The sequence below is a fragment of the Anastrepha ludens genome, chromosome 4 (assembly GCF_028408465.1).
Source record: "Anastrepha ludens isolate Willacy chromosome 4, idAnaLude1.1, whole genome shotgun sequence".
Taxonomy (NCBI): domain Eukaryota; kingdom Metazoa; phylum Arthropoda; class Insecta; order Diptera; family Tephritidae; genus Anastrepha; species Anastrepha ludens.
This window is the reverse complement of record NC_071500.1, coordinates 67,579,857-67,595,836: the sequence shown is the minus strand read 5'-3', so window position 1 is coordinate 67,595,836 and position 15,980 is coordinate 67,579,857. Positions and strand designations below refer to the sequence as shown.

General features: G+C 38.4%; 1 protein-coding gene across 2 annotated transcripts in view; it reads left to right on the top strand.

Annotated features, from left to right (window-relative positions):
* LOC128859672 (uncharacterized) overlaps window positions 1–15,980 on the top strand; it is a 185,992-nt gene that overhangs the window by 60,844 nt on the left and 109,168 nt on the right. The gene's annotated exons all lie outside the window — the stretch shown is intronic.

Below are 15,980 nucleotides of genomic sequence, written 5' to 3'. Positions count from 1 at the left end.
GAGGAACTGCTCGATCAAGATCCGGCTCAAACGCAAGAAGAGGTTGCAAAAACTTTGGGAGTTGATCAATCAACCATTTCCAAACGTTTAAAAGCCATGGGAATGATCCGAAAGGTAGGCCATTGGGTGCCGTATGAATTGAAGCCAAGAGACGTTGAACGCCGTTTTATGGCATGCGAACAACTGCTTCAACGGCACAAAAGAAAGGGTTTTTTGCATCGAATTGTGACTGGCGATGAAAAGTGGGTCCATTACGACAATCCAAAACGTCGGGCAACGTATGGATACCCTGGCCATGCTTCAACATCGACGTCGGCGCAGAATATTCATGGCCTGAAGGTTATGCTGTGTATCTGGTGGGACCAGCTGGGTGTTGTGTATTATGAGCTACTGAAACCGAATGAAACGATTACGGGGGATGTCTACCGACGACAATTGATGCGTTTGAGCCGAGCACTGCGAGAAAAACGGCCGCAATACGCCGATAGACACGACAAAGTTATTTTGCAACATGACAATGCTCGGCCACATGTTGCACAAGTGGTCAAAACATACTTAGAAACGCTCAAATGGGATGTCCTACCCCACCCGCCGTATAGTCCAGACCTTGCGCCATCCGATTACTATCTCTTCCGATCGATGCAACATGGCCTGGCTGACCAGCACTTCCGTAATTACGATGAAGTCAAAAAATGGATCGATTCGTGGATTGCGGCAAAACCGACCGAATTTTTCACAAAGGGAATCCGTGAATTGCCAGAAAGATGGGAAAAAGTAGTAGTAAGCGATGGACAATATTTTGAATATTAAATTTGTAACCATTTTACGTGAATAAAGTTTCAAATTTCGAAAAAAAACCGCATGAACTTATTCATAGTCCTATTACAAAAACAAATTTATTTATTTTTTTTTTATATTAAGTTTGCATTGCAACTAATTACAAGGAAAAATATTATTAACTAAGGAGCAATTTATTTTGAATTTATAATATGAGGTGCATACAACACTTAAGATGTGATTCTATTTAGTCCACTAAGTCTTTGGGTTTCTTGCGTTTCAAAAAATAAATGCCATAAATTGATCTACCGGATTATAAGAATCAAGATTTTATTCCAACAATATTTTTGTTTTATATTACAATATTATCATTTTAAGTTCTCAAGCTCTTTAAAAAAAACGTCGTTATTGAATTTCCTGCACCACCTTCAGTTATTCTTTTAAAGCAGTCTTCAATGCTGTTTTATTATAATGTAGATATGCTATGCAAATGCATTTTTAACTTAATGTAATATAATACCCGAAATAAATTAAAACTACCGCTCATTTATGCAACAACAAACTACAATTGTACTATCGCCATTCCCCAACAACAATGCTATAGCCTTTTTAATATTATCCCAATTTCGTATTACAAAACTGAAGCAAATTGTAACAGTATGTGGGTTACTGCATCTTCCTGTACATACATACATATATATGTACTTAGATATAAATATGTAAGTTTATTTTTCATCCGCCCTATGCTTGCACAAGTCGCAGCTTCCATTAATTAAAACATTCACCAGCGACGCTATCGCATTGCGTCTGCTCCATTTCACACCATTCACGTCATTGTTTTCCCACATAGTATGTCTGCCCTTTCCCTCCAACTCACTACCCCATTTTTCCATGACGCGCTATGGCAAATTTGTTCACGGAACAGTGAAACAATTCGTGTATGCAATCCTCATGCAACAATAAAAAGCCAATAAATCGCTCGCGAAGTTCTCTTTTAAGCGAATAGCTGCTTATATTTGCGGTTGATATTGCTTCTCGTCAAATACGCACACTATATGTGTTGCTTGGGCCGTTAAAATTGTTGGCTCTTGCTCCCCTTGGTTTTTGCATCTATTATTTATTTTGAAGTGTAAATCTGTGAAGCTGCCAGTAGAAACAGCGGAATGAATAAGGAAGTTCCAGTAAAGCGCACGCAAACGCGTCAATACGCAATCGATGTTCTGTTGAAATTTTAAATTTATGTGAATTCAAATAACCGACGTGAGTTGCGGTAGCCTGTCAATGAAAACAAGGACGCATCTAAGGAGGAATTTTGGGGATCACCGCCTACAGTTTGGTTTATCTGAGATTTAAAAACCTGTGGTGGCTATCATGTTTGCGACTATTGAACGATTACCTACCCAGCATTACTCACCGATTTTCTTTTGAATACTCGCTGCAAAAGCCTGCCGATCATAAAAGCGAATTGGCAAATTCTATGCAAATAAATCATTCCCATAAATTACAGCACATTACAAACACAAATTTGGACTTTTCCAATTTTTTGTTGTATATTATCATTTCAAATGTAATTATATATGGCAATTTATACGTAATTAGTGCTTGAGTATTTGGCCGAGCTCCTCCTCTTACATATTTATGGTGTGCGTCTAGATGTTGTTCCACAAATGGAAGCACCTAAATTTTAAGCAGACTCCGAAACACAAATGTTTTGTATGAAAACCTTTTTCATGGCAGATATACACTCGGAGGATTTCCATTGCCTGGAGCGACCACTATTAGAAAAACCTTCTTCTCTCATTTGGTTTTCATTCTAGGGGTTTCGAACCCTGGCGCTATCGAATTGTTGTCACGCACTATTAGGAATATCCTAGAAAATGTTTTTTGGTATAGCCTGAACTATGTCTAATGGGGAAGTATAAATTTGCGAATCTCATTTCGAATAAATCCAACCTTGTCGAATCGCATGATTTGGGTGATCAATTCACTACGTCGCAGCGCAATTTAACTCTTCCTTCCTGTCTTTCATCTTAAATGGAGAGGTACGCACCCTATTTTGTTTTTCAAAAATTCGAAGAAAAACCAAAGGGTTTATTATCTTTTCGACCCCTTATGACCCCATTGTCAGCGGCAAACTCGAAAACGTGCGACGCAACTACTCCCCAGGCTTAAACTGCACGTGTTAAGTGGTTCGTTGTTATGTATTGGGCTTTAAAAAATAAACTCAATAAGGTAAAGAACACAAAAATTCTATTCGTCAACATATTCAGTAGCTCCAAAGCATTCATTGGGAGAATATGATTCGATTCGAAAAATCACTCTAAACTTGTTACTTCTGGCTGTATTCTGCAAGTGTTTAGCGCTTTTCATGATCTGCTGCCTTCACATTTTCTGTCCACACAATTTCGTTATCAAACAAAAACAGAACTTGCTTCATTCGGGAACCAGGGTTCGAAACCACCTGTGAATATAAAACATCAAGTGATACAAAAAGTTTTTCAAACAAAACAACATATTTTCAAAGAATTTATTGTTTTATCTACCCCCACATTTAGAAAAAGTACCCTCCTTCAAAAGTTTCAGCATCCGTTAGTGTATGTATCATATAACAAATGCACACCTCTGAGTGTTGGAAAGCATTACTTTATTTTTACAAAGACTCTTTTGCCCTCGCTTCTCGTTGCGTCAGTGTTGCCTTTTGTTTTGGGTGACTGTTCAGCCAGTTTGGCTTGATAGGGAAATAGCGCGAAATACTCGTATACATACAAACAACCACAAAGAATATATAATATGAACAATGTGTAAGGTAAGAAGTAGTTTGTATGTGTGGTCTGCAAACACGGAAATTAACATTCCAAACCATATTTTCAGGCGTAAAGGCCAGCGCAAAAGCGTTGATATTTGGTTACCACCGAAAGTGTAAAGCGAGTAAATTTGAGTGAATAAGCGGGGCTTGTTAAAATTCAATGCATGTCACATAAGAAAGTGAATTCAAAAAGGAAAATATACCCACATCAAGTTAAAGATTCAGACTTAGTCCCGATGAGCGCAAGCAGTTCACTATATGACATTGGTTTGAATTAACTTTCCGTGTTTTTATGAGGTTATGCGTGCATTTATTCACTATATGACATTGGTTTTAATTTAACTTTCCGTGTTTTTATGAGGTTATGCGTGCATTTATTGCGTGTACCACTCCTAACGTTAATAGTTATTTTTATACCCGCGCACACTTATGCTCAACGGTATAACACTTTTGTTCACATGTTACAGCATATACAGCATGGACATATATATAGACCGGCATATGCTTAGAAAGATCTCGAGTAGAAGAATAAATGAATGAAAATTAAATTGCTTTTTAACTACACTACTCCTCAACCTCTACCCCATGCTCATCACAGTACATCATCCAAACTCAGTTCCCTTAATAAACATAGGATAGCGGGGGTTGTGCTGAGCGTATGTGCCTTCCTTCCGACCGCATTCGGCCGTTATGTCTTTAGGAAATGGTCGCAGAAGCGGCAGGAATCAGTGGGCCTTATGGGCTCAATTCTGTGCAGATGATTACGCAATCTGCAGTAGCCTGTGAATCTCAGGTAGATACCATCTCTATTGGCTTCTCAAAAGCTTTTTGACCAAATTTTTCATTTTATCTCATTGCGGAAGTTCTATAGTATTGGACTTCACTCGGGCATTTTATTCTGACTGAAATCTTATCTCTCTAACAGAATGTTATTTGTTGAAGTAAAAAACTCCAAATCTAATCATTTTATTGCTATGGTCGGGGTACCACAAGGTAGTGCTCTTGGAACTCTTTTATTTGTTCTATTTATATATGATAATGGAAACCACTCTCACTTTTTATATGTTGAGACTGAATTTCCACCGTCCATCCGTTTGATGTAACAAATTATAACACTCAAATTTGTTTGATTCCAAAAACTAACAACCAATCCAATCAAAATTAAAAAAAAAAAAATGTGCGCGGGTATATAAAATTCAGCGCGGTAGCAGAAACAGCCAAATGATAGAACAAGTTTTTTTCCAATAGCGGTCACCCCTCGACAGGCAATGTAAGCCTCCGATTGTTTTTCTGCCATAAAAAAGCTCCTCATAAAAAAAATAGTATTTGCTTAAAGAAGTGTAGGGCCCGACTTAAAACTGTAGGTCCCTCTATTTGTGGATCAACATCACGGCGCACGCTACAAATTGGAGGAAGAGCTCGGCCAAACACCTAGCAGAAGAGTGCACGCTAACTATTTACTATATTTATTTTTTATAAAGCTCACTCCGGATTGAATTTTTTTTTTAATAAATAACGTATAGATTGTTTTATTTATAAGTGCATACAAATATTTTAATTGCCCGCTTTATTAAAAACTCGTGCATGCATTTCCAGGTTCACTCAAACATAAATATTAAATTTTTTCATTTAATTCATCAACGTATAGTGATTTCCTTAGGCCATGACATCTCAAATTATTTTCTCAATAAAAGCAGAAAAGTTGCGTTGCAAACAAAAAGTGCTCTGAATGAACTTGGCTACTGGTGGAACTACTGCTGATTAAAATCACTTAACTTTTCAACTTTAATACAAAACCAGCCACTATTCTACCCCCACTCCATTGCTTTGTTTTGAGCTGCTGCTTCTTCCTCTAAACGCCCACTCAGCCTACAAACCAATTCCATTGAAGCGTCTCATTTATGAAGTCAATATTACAGTTGCCAGGATAATCATCATCCCCTGACTTCGCTTACACCAGCCAGCGCTAAAGCTCTGTATATCGATACATTTAATTTTAGCGAATGTACCGGTATATGTGCATAAGTATGTATAGGAAAGTTTGCATTTTCCTTTCAAATACTTTGTAATTAAAATCAGTTCAGTTCGCTTCTTTGTGTACCCGCGTGCCCTTGTGCACAAGAATATTATTTATAATTTTGTTCACGTAACGCGTGTTTATAGGCGGCATAAGGGATCGGGATAAATGTAGACATATGTGCGTATATCAAAGTGCTGAGAATGACGAAAAGAGGCAATTAGGCATGTCTGTTCATCCGCAGATTAACTCGCGAAAATCATAACATATTTCAAAGACAATCGGTAGAATTACTCCTTGTTCTCGGTAGTGTGGTATTGAAAATGGTGATATTTGTTAGGTGTTTGGTCGGGCTCTCATCCAATTTGGGGTCAACAAATTATGAAAAGCCAACGCGGATTGTAAGCCAATTTAAATGGACACAGTATTCGAGTTCAATTGCGCGCTGTCATCTATCAATCGACGTCATAAACCAATTTCAAACTGATTGATTGGTCAGTGTGGATCAGTATCGTTCAGCAATTCTCTTTTTGTTTTTGAATGGGGACGCTTCTCCATTGATGACCACAGTTAGATATTGGTTCAACGAATTTAAACGTGGGCGAACATCCGTTTTTGATAAGGAGTGACCAGGATGCCTGACCCACGTGGTTACCGAGGAAATCATTCAAAAAGTCCACGACATGATTCTCGCTGGTCGGCAAACGAAAAGGCTACAAGGAACAAGGGCCATAGGTGAATCGACCGGAACGGCAATTAATATTTTACATGATTAGTTGGCGATGAAAGAATTGCGATTGCTCACCAGCAAAAACAAGCGCATGCAGCTGTTGGCCTGGAACAATAGTTGAAGTAAGTGTTTGGAGTAATTTAAGCGGGTTCCGAAGGAATTTTTGCGTCGAGTTGTCACCGTTGATGAAACCTGGATTCATCATTACACACCAGAAACTAAGCAACAATCAAAACAATAGATTTCTCCCAGTGAATCTCCTCCAAAGAAGGTGAAGACAGTTCCATCGGCCGGAAAGGTCATGGCGACGATTTTAAGAGATCCAATAGGTGACTTATTGGACCGCTTTCACAAAAACTCTAAGGAAATACGCACCAGCACATTCATCTGGAATTGTCGCCACCATACTGCATGAATCGCGTTATGCATTGCTACCGCTTTCACCCGGTCTAGCTCCCTGCGACTTTTTCTTATACCCTAACAGGAAGAAATGGCTGCGGGAAAATTTAGTTCAAACAAGGAAGTCATAACCGAGACAGTGGTGTATTTGAACAAATCCTATTTTTGGAGGGTTTAAAAAAATGGTCGGAGCGTTAGGAGAAATGTATCTTTCTAAAGGAGGACTATGGTTTCCCGCCTTTCTGTCTACATTGATATAATCGTTAATAAATAGCGTTTTTAGGTGCATTAAAATATTAAAGAACGAAAAACGCAGCAATAAGAGAAATGAAATAACGGAGCAAATGTGCCGTGCGCCCCTCAAGTATTTGAATTATTTCAGTACAAAAACCATAAATATTTAAGCACACATGCATACATTAAAATATTGAAACATGGTGAATTTGGTGAAACCTATTAGAATTTGGAGAAAACAGAGACCTTTCGCTTGTAGTGCTACATAGGCTGAGGAGAAATAATAATGAAACTGAGCTTTGGAAGTAATAAAAAATTGGTTTATGTATATGACATACATAGGGCTACGACGGTTACCATGTGACTTTCGAGGGGCTTGGATTCAATCGGTTCTGTATTTAATGTCCACCATGAATATGAAATATCAAATGATGGGAAAAGCTTTTCCACCATTTCTGAATGATAACTGTGTATTTTGTATTAAATAATTTGCCATACAAAAGAGTATTCAATTTATCCATGGCCACTTTCACAATTCCTGACAAGTGGAAAATAGCGAGAGTGGTCCCACTACTGAAATCTGGAAAACCCGCCAACCGAGGGAGTCTTATCGCCCCCGATCACTACTGGGGAAAGGAAGGAAGACTCTTGAAACCCTCCTACTCCAACTCTACACCAAACATCTAACCCCAGCCATACATCAGCATGTATTCCGACGAGTGCACAGTACCACCACAGCACTCACCACTATAAATACCCAGGTAAACCACGAGCTCAACCAAAGCCGCCGCTGTGAGAGGACTGTCCTAGTAGCACTGGGCCTGAAGAAGGCTTCCGACACAGTCAGCCCCTTCACGCTACTAGATGATATTCTACAATCGACCCTGGTCCGCGAACTATTTAAATTGTGTCGCTTCACCATTCCTTTTCAACTTCTACATCATGAAAAGTTCCCCCTCATTGGAGTCTTTCTGGTCTACTATGCTGTCGATTGTTCGATAATAGCGTCGGCCAATGACATCGATGGCTTATGACTTTTTCGCTTTTTTATCGCCAGCAATCTCTAACTTTCCACTAAATCCACGGCGATCCTCATTGTTACCTGGACGAAAGGGGTCAAACTACAGCTAAAGGTGAAAGTCGTTGAGACACCAACAAGGTCGTCAAATCGCTTGCCGGCAGCACTTGTAGCAAAGGCAAAGAAATGTTGCCAGCGACATTTAAAGCCATTGTCTGGCCTATTATGAATTATGCTACACCCGTCTGGTCACCTGACACCAGTGATAAGCAGTAGACAAAGTTTCCGACCTGTCAAAATACTGAAATCAGGACAGCCACTGGGATGTCTCTTGATGTCCCCCCTGCAACACCTTCACAACGAGGTGTCCATGCTCCTGGTTAAGAAGCCCAACAAAATGCTCAGCAAGCATTTGCAAGAGCCTAAGCCACCTCCCAAGTGTGCCAGGAGGCATCTCCTCAACTACACTAACGTGCTCCAGGGTAAAACACAACTACAACTACTGGACCGGACAGTATATAGACAGACATGAAACAACAACCATCGTGAAACTCTTACCAATCCCTCGACCCCCGAATGCCGTAACCACTACCTATTGTTGTTGTATATGTATACATACATATATATATATATTGTATATTGTATACATACATATGTATGTACATCTACTGATCTACTTATCCTTTTCCCTCAACTTCGAACCAATTATTTGCATATAAAATTGGCTGATTACTGAGTGTTTCGAGAGACTCTATTATGTATAATAAACTCGTGTGCATGTGTATGTGTACTTATACATATGAATGCGCACAAAGTATAAATACAATGAATGCAAATAACGATATTTTGCATTTAGTTACAATTTTACAAAGCAAGACCAGGAAATATAATGCATGTGTATGAAAGTGGCAAAGGCAGAATTTCTGAAATAAACACAGCAATAATGAAATTTTATTTCCACTTCAAATAAAATAATTGTGCAAGCAAGAACGGGTCGGATGCTTCCCTGCTCATTTTGGCCATTTTTATTGAACCACCTTGTTACCTTGCTGAGGCTTGTTAGGCCCCTTACATCAATGGTGCCTTCAGAAATCGAAGCCTGCCTTTCCCTTGGTGTGAGGCAGTTAAATAGAAAGCGATAAATTCTTCAATTAACACCAGAAATAATCTATACTAATATTATAAAGAGGAAAACTTTGTTTGTTTGTTTGTTTGTTTGTAACGAATAGGCTCAAAAACTACTGGACCGATTTTAAAAATTCTTTCACCATTCGAAAACTACATTATCCAAGAGTAACATGGATTACATTTTATTTTGGAAAAAAATAGGGTTCTGTAAGATATTTGGATTTTTCGGACACAAACTGAAAAAAATCTTATATAATATATAAAATAAAGTCAACTTTTTGTGTGTGTTCGCTAACCGGCCGTGTCTGCACCGAATTAAACCAAACTTACACACATTGTTAAGAAGGTATTGAAGATGGTTTCCGTATAGTTTGAATACCTATTGGTGGATAGGGCTCGAAATATAGGCCAAAACGTGGACCCGGGTAACCTTCGGATGTGTATGTATAATATGGGTATCAAATGGAAGCTGTTGGTGAATGCTTTAGTTCAGAGTATTTTTCATGCCGCTCCGTGACTAGGGTCTCGAGATAGAGACCAAAACGTGGACCCTAGAATGTGTTTGTACAATATGGATATCAAATTGAAGCTGTTGGTGAATGCTTTAGTACAGAGTATTTTTCATGCCGCTCCGTGACTGGGGTCTCGAGATATAGGTCAAAACGTGGACCCGGGTAACCTTTGGTTGTGTATGTACAATATGGGTATCAAATGAAAGCTGTTGATAAGTGCTTTAATACGGGGTAATTTTCATACCTATTGATGACTAGGGTCTGGAAATATATGCCAAAACGTGGACCCGCCGTGTCTTTGCACCGAATTAAACCAAACTTACACACATTGTTAAGGAGGTATTGAAGATGGTTTCCGTATAGTTTGGATACCCATTGCTAGATAGGGTCTCTAGATGGTCAAAACGTGGACCCGGGTAACCTTCGGATGTGTATGTACAATTTGGGTATCAAATGGAAGCTGTTGGTGAATGATTTAGTTCAGAGTATTTCCATCGGCTCCGTGACTAGGGTCTCGAGATAGAGACCAAAACGTGAACCCGTGAACGTGAATGTGTTTGTACAATATGGATATCAAATGAAAGCTGTTGATAAGTGCTTTAATACGGGGTAATTTTCATACCTATTGATGACTAGGGTCTCGAAATATATGCCAAAACGTGGACCCGCCGTGTCTTTGAACCGAATTAAACCAAACTTACACACATTGTTAAATAGGTATTGAAGATGATTTCCGTATAGTTTGAATACCTATTGGTAGATAGGGTCTCGAGATATAGGTCAAAACGTGGACCCGGGTAACCTTCGGACGTGTATGTATAATATGGGTATCAAATGGAAGCTGTTGGTGAATGCTTTAGTTCAGAGTATTTTTCATGCCGCTCCGTGACTAGGGTCTCGAGATAGAGACCAAAACGTGGAGCCTAGAATGTGTTTGTACAATATGGATATCAAATTGAAGCTGTTGGTGAATGCCTTAGTACAGAGTATTTTTCATGCCGCTACGTGACTGGGGTCTCGAGATATAGGTCAAAACGTGGACCCGGGTAACCTTTGGTTGTGTATGTACAATATGGGTATCAAATGAAAGCTGTTGATAAGTGCTTTAATACTGGGTAATTTTCATACCTATTGATGACTAGGGTCTCGAAATATATGCCAAAACGTGGACCCACCGTGTCTTTGCACCGAATTAAACCAAACTTATGCACATTGTTAAGTAAGTATTGAAAATGGGTTTCGTAAAGTTTGGTTGTAATTCGGAGCAGTGGCAACGGGTACAGCGTTCTTTTGAGCCAGCCATAATGTCGCTTACTTTTTTAACGCTTGGGGCGGAACTGAACTGTCAAATTGACAGTGTGAGTTACAATGTGTCAATATTTCTTTCTGATTTGGATGCCATAAGGAAAACACGTAAGTGCAACATGTAAAAATTGTTTGTGAATTTTTTTGGAGTGGATTATGGAACAGTGAATAATTTCTTACGAAATTTGAGAATTTTATGTGAAATCCGAATGAAATTATGTGTTCGTGGAAAAAGCAATTTTTTTCGTTTTTTTTTTTTTTTTGAAAAATATAAATGGATAATGGTTAAAAAAGCTCCGATGCTTAATAAAACATATAAATTGAAACGAAAAATTCATGGATGATCAGGAAAAAAGGCGATTGTTTATTCATATGCGTTGATTTGAAATTTAAAAACAGTCTTCTTTTTTCCTGATTTTCAATTTATATTTTATATTTACTCAAAAACAAATAGAAAAACAAAAAATATTGTTTATGCCAAACCGCTTGAATAAAGAATAAAGAAATAAATAATAAGAAAACCATATGTTTTCTGTTCTAAACCATATCTATTCTATTTTAGTGTGCCCAGCGAAGGGGGCCGGGTTTGCTAGTAAGTAATAAATTTAAGACTCGTTAACAACATTCGAATGTGTAAAAGTATTCTTTGCATAAGACTGAATGCAATAATTGGCCCTTTTTGGATGTTTGACCAAGCTCCTCCTCCTACTTTTGGTGTGCGTCTTGATGTTGATCCACAAATGGAGGAACTGCAGTTTCAAGCCGACTCCGAGCGGCAGATATTTTTTCTTGGCAGAAATAAACTCGAAGGTTTGTCATTGCCTGCTGAGGGGCGATTGCTATTAGAAAAAACTTTCCATCATTTTGGTGTTTTATGCACGAAGATTCGAGCCTACGCACTGCCGAATGGCAGTCACGCACCAACCTATTCGACTACGGCGACCGCCTGCAATGGTCTGAGATTTAAATCTACAGCTAAATCTACTTCTTCACTTCAGTCTTGCACCATCGGTATCATTAAACGCCTAAAGTGTTTTTCTACATGTTCTCTTGGAGTTTCTGAGTTTCCATTATGTCAATGCTTTGGTGCCACCTTTCACAAGCTTGTCTGCAAGGTAAGTTAGTTCTATTAAACCACTCTCTGAGACGCTACAATGAGCGAGAAATCGAAAAGCAAGGTTTAGAAGAAAGAAGAATTGGAGTTGCGCTTCTCGTGAGACATCGTACTTTAAGTACGCCATCCGACTTGGAGTCATTCAAGCAAAAGAGTTACACGAGTGTGACTGTCATACCATGACAGTCCATTCCACGTTAACTTCGGGCCAATATCCACCAAAAATCGTCACCCCGGCAGCAGTCCCCAAACATTTATGAGGTAATGTTTATGTTGTTACAACAGCAACAGCAACAAAAAGAAGGGAGTGCAGTAATTGTCCCTCCAAGTTATTGAAGTTGCGCTTCAGTAATCTCGGTTTGGTGTGTGGTCTTGGAGATAAATCTTAACATTTCTTGTAGTACGGAAATGCCATGATTTCAGGTCCCTATTGGGTGATCTATCTTAAAGGAAAGGCAAAGGCGTTTGTCATCTGGTGACAATTTTGCAAATTATATTACATACATATATAGGATTTTTTTACGGCTTATTAGATTGACTGCCTTGCTCAAGTCGACTATAAGACATAGACAATCGAATTGTAGTACCAATACTCGTAAACTTGCAGATTCGAAGTGATAGCTGCAAATGTTTAACACTAACAGTTTCTGCTGCTAGAGTAAATGTTGATGGAACTCCTAAACTAAATCAAATTTTTTCCTAAAAAACCGAATAGGCTTATTTAATGATCAAGGTTCTAAACTACTCTGTTGCATAGATTCAACGACAATTATTGGGGTTTATTTCTTACTTTCCGCGGCTAATTTTTATGTATAGAGAGAGATGTAGAAGCATACCGCTGAGATGGATTTTGCTGCCAGATAGCCCAAATAGTTCCCAAAAATCATACTTTATATGTAAAGCTTATGCGGAGGACACTACTATGGAAATTACATACCGCAATCTTAATCATCACCCTAAGTGGACTAGTCGCCCGATACTCGGCTGCCATGCAATTCAGTTGTTTCGCTAACGAAATTCTGTCTTCGCAATTACGCAAATTTATGCTGGTATACAAGTATGTATGTTTCTATGTGTCTGTAATTGCAAGTAATAAGAAATAATAGTATAAGAGCATTAATTCCATAACAAAAGCAACAATAGTGTAAACAAGTACCCAAGGCAAATAATTGTAATGCATCTGTGGGTATATAAGACGTTGATGTTTGTTAGAGTGGTACTGTAAGTGTTGGATTATAAAGCTACCGGTGAAGTAAATGCATGCAACACTTCAGCGCACTTCTGTCTTCTGCATAACTTCAAGAAATTGGCAACGAGAGGCGAAGCTGGTAAGTTTCAGTGGAAGGTTTACAATGGAAGTGAATGATATAGGAAGGTATGCATGTATGTGTTGGTAAATGTACATATAGGTATAGAGAAAACGAAGTATTCACCTGAGTGTAGCAGGAAACGAGTGACTTTAATAACAATAATGATCAGCAGTAGACAAAACGCAATGGCGACGACTTAGCTGGAAATGCAAATGACATTTGTAATATAGTTATTGTGAAGCTAAGGAAACAGGCATCCAACAATATTAACAAGATATGCGCGTGCCTGTTACTTGTATAATGACGAGACGCTATCAGGAGCAGTAATTATTTGAATTTGAATCATAGGTACAATAGAGGTAATAGAGCTGATGTAAAGCCTTTGACGAGCACCAACTTCTACAGAGTTAACAGCAGCTGACGGATCGCATGCATCTTATAGTGTACATGCATACATACATATGTATGTACTTCTATTTGCATGCCTGCGTTTTGTATAGCTCGCATCTACCCCTGTCGCTGCTGCTACAGCTCCTGTTGCAAGAAGCATCAGTTTTCATGCTTCATATTGAATTACTTTTTATCACTCGTATATCCGTTTCATATAACAACAACATGACGATATAATTATTGAAAGCTGTTGCATTGGCCGGGATAAGTTTAAATCAGCATTCAAATTAAGGCGAGTATTGTCATATCACGTAATTCCGGCTCATAAATGGTAAGAGAGTAATTGAATGTATTAAGAATCGAAATGATATTGATGCACATAAAGAATTAAAAATTATAAAGATTTTTATGAAGATTGAAATAAAAGGGAAGAGAGCTGCAGTGTTATGATTGAAACTGACTATGCAAAGTGTCAAAAACTAATTGAGATGAAGAGAGAAACAGTTGAATGACCAACATGGTGCCAAGCTTTTCTCTCAGCATAAGTAACAATATTTTATGTATTATCAATTAACTTAACAAATATGGCAAACTGGAATATTACAGTCTGTCTAATAGGAGTGTGGCCGCATTGTGTGGGTTGTAATATATAAATATTCAATAAGATGCATTTTTTTTTGTCGGCACAGACTAGCAAGTCTGCTGTACACACTTAAGTTCATTGTACTGCGCTCGAGTTCCCTTTTTAATTTTCTTTAAATCTACCTCCGAAAAAATCTGAGTAGATATTGTGGTGCCAAAGAGCCAAGATGGTCGCTTCTTAACACATCAGTGCCAAAGACCTCAATCCTGATTCGAACGAAAGCGGGGCAGACGCACAGAAAGTGATCCGCCGTCTCATCCTCCTCGCCACATGCTAGGCAGACTGCACACTGAGATGCCTACCTTTTCCATGTGCTTCGCCCATAAAAAGTGGTCCGTCATTAGTCCAACCAGCCTCCTACAGTCTCCTCTGCTTAGTGACAGGAGGAACTGCGGCAGTCGGACGGTGACATCAGTTTGGTCCATATGCAGCTTCTCTCTGCCTGCCAAGCTCGCCAAGGAAGTTGGCAATTCAGCTGTAGAGTCATAGCATCAGACGGCTGTAAAAGCCAATCCAACATTTCCATCCCATTTTGCTGTTTGCATTCTACAGCACTTCGGTTTTGATGCTTGAGATCGTTGTCTTCTTGTAAAATCCAAGGTGGGCCACTTAACGTGGATTGTATGTCGTATTCATAAACTCACATCTCCAGTGATGATGCGTTTGATGAATGTTGGGTTGAATTCAGCTTTGGAAATTATGTCTTAAGCGATAATAGCGCCGTCCCTTTTTTGTATGAAATTAGGTCATTTTTGATCAACTTTGCAGCAACACGGCTCAAACTCAAATCATTACTTTTATTCATGTAATATAGAATATTTTATTTACATATATTTTGCTTTGAATAAAATTTCTGGCACCTAAAGCCTTCTGGTTTACTTGTCTATTTTATTGTCCAACTATTTTAGAATCACTGTAGTGTTAGTGCACTGCAGCGGAAAGCAACAGTAAAATAGGCAAAAACAAACGTCAGCTTAATATGGAACATAGACTCGCTGCTGCATTGATATATGTATGTATGTACCTCCATACAAATATGGTATGCTATATACATATTGTACATATATGTAAATACATACATACAACATTTCCTCGCATTTTTCAGATTCATTTTATTTTAATTTTTTTTATTTTATTTTTTTATTATTCTACGGCTTCAGCTTCAAGACTCCAACAGTGTATGTATGTATGTATCCTTTGGCAATGAATTCCTCAAAATTAAAAAAAAATTACTACACTGACCAAACACTAAAAAGAAAAGCACGCGAGGAGCATCAGAGTATTTTAAAACGCCTTTTCTGAAGCACATTTGGGCCACAGATGCACGGATTTTATTATTTACTACGCTTCTATGCTGTCACTGCCGCCCTCCATGTGTTGTTCTTTTATTTGTTTATGTTTTTTCTGACATTTTTATTATGTTTGTATTTTGTAACGCTTAATACTTCAGTTACTCCATCATAGCATTTGCGGACCAGATGTGCCACGTTAATGCTGTGCTTTAATTGCATAAGCAAATTTACCACGTACTGTGGGCCAAATGCAGAAAATTATGGTAACAATATATGAAAATGAGCTTTTGTGTATGGCTGATATC